General features: G+C 42.3%; 1 pseudogene; it reads right to left on the bottom strand.

The window, feature by feature from the left end:
- On the bottom strand, nucleotides 1-1,817 carry LOC107137010 (annotated as a pseudogene).
- Nucleotides 1,818-2,066: the final 249 nt, after the last annotated feature.

Here is a 2,066-nt window from a genome sequence, read left to right as displayed (position 1 = left end):
TCCTAGATCAGATGTGGTCAGAGAACACGCTTGGAAAAACATTCCTGCAGTCTGATTATTTCCTCTAGGGGAATTTGCTTGCAATTCAGAGGTCAGTCACAAGATGGCAGTAGTGCTTTGTGATGATTTAATTAAAGCGTCCTCTGGGGTTAGTTGCTCCAGAGACAGTTCTTTTATTGCAAGAATGTGTAGAGATGACTATCTTAGGTAATGTCTAAAATAGTATGGTTATGAAATCTTAAATTTCAAAGCTCAACTTTAAATTTAACTTTCAAATATTAGATGCTGACCTTTTCAATGTGATGACCACTAGCCACATGGAGCTTTCAACACCCAAAATGTGGGTAATCAGAATTGAGATGTACTGAAGGTGCATTGGATTTTAATGATAATGAATATGATATGATGATGATGATGAGTTTCCTCCTGCCTTTATTCTGGGGTGGAGAATCCTCCTCGTCATCTTCCCTGTGTTCATCATCATGAATAAGGTGTCAAGGAGGAGGAGGTCTCACTTCTGACTCAGAGCAGGGAGAGGCCATACTGTCAGATTGTGGCTGGGACAAGGAACTGCCCAGCCACTAAGGCCACTTCAGCATCCAAGCTTAACTGTTGGTCTACACTTTTTCTTGGGGTAAGATGGCACTGTGGTCTGGTATAAATTTGAAACTGGGGAGAGTTCAAAAGTAGTTTCTGATTTAACCAAGAAGATGCTGTGAAGAGGTCTGTGGGATAAATTTCAAAAGCACTTAGTTTCAGTGATTTAGCAAGTTTCAGATCCCACAGAGAGCATTTGCCTCACACTAGTCCAAAGGAGATTCCATCCACTGTGTCACTGTGGATTTCAAGGGTGTTGTCAAAATTAAAAAGAGCTGGGAGCGATGAAACAGGCCTGTAATCCTAGCGGCTTGGGAGGCTGAGGCAGGAGGATCGTGAGTTCAAAGCCAGCCTCAGCAATTTAGCAAGGCACTAAGCAACTCAGTGAGACCCTGTCTCTAAATAAAATACAAAATAGGGCTGGGGATGTGGCTCAGTGGTCGAGTGCCCCTGAGTTCAATCCCTGGTACCCGCTCCCTCTGCCCCCCAAATTAAAAAGATATTCAGACTTGTCACCAGAGATGCCACAATCTATGACTACTTTTCTGCTTGTATGGATGATTATAAATGGCAGCAGTGGAGTTCAGAGCTGGAGGGGCCTTGTTCTGCCGTTTGTGTGGCTGATTTCTCTGAACCCATGTGCTGTAGGAGACCTTCCTGCAGCTGTGTCTGTTTCTACTTTATTTATTCTACCCACCTCTGCTTCTCTGGCACCAGGTTTTGACATTTCTAAGTAGAATTGGTAGGCAGGCCAACTCATTTGGTTTCTTTCTTTCTTTTCTTTTTTTTATGTTCCTTGTCATCAGTACATTTAAGGCATCAGAAACTCTTTGCCTAATGTTCTTCAATCATTAAGCTGAGTCAGTGACCAAATAGTTGTTTGAGTTGGTGACCTGTGACACCAGCTCATTAGCTACTGTTAGGTGATGTGCTTGTCCACTGAAGTTTCTCACACACTTTTGTTGAAAAACAGCTCAAGCTTTTTCTATTTTTATCTCCCTTTTTTTTTGCTTCACTTACTTCCTGACAAATCAAGTCCATAAATTCTTTGGCCCATTTTCTACCCCCATGGTCCTGGCCAGTAGCTTCTGCTGTGTATCCACATAACCATGGCTGGGGTGGGGGTCTCTGGACTCCCAAAGTGTGCTTCCTGAGCTGTTGAATCTCCACATTGTACTTAGAGTCATTTGGGGTCTAATGTTCATGTTTATTGGTCCTAGGGGTTTTTCGGTAAAATCTTTCTAGGTGAGTTGGTGCTGGAAATTGGAAATACAATGAATAAAATTTTACCTGGTTTAAGGAAGCATGCCTCTCACTAAGAACTTAGGCTGAAAAAAAAATATTCCCCCCTCTTTATTTTTGGGAGGTGGGGTGGTTAGGGTCTCACTCGGGACCTTGTACATGCTTGGCAGGTATTCTATTACTGAGCTACATCTCTAGTCCTAAAATCTCTTAATATTTTTTATCAT

The sequence above is a fragment of the Marmota marmota genome, unplaced genomic scaffold (genome assembly GCF_001458135.2).
Source record: "Marmota marmota marmota unplaced genomic scaffold, marMar, whole genome shotgun sequence".
NCBI lineage: Eukaryota > Metazoa > Chordata > Mammalia > Rodentia > Sciuridae > Marmota > Marmota marmota.
The sequence above is the reverse complement of the archived record's forward strand: the minus strand, read 5'-3'. Positions and strand labels throughout refer to the sequence as shown.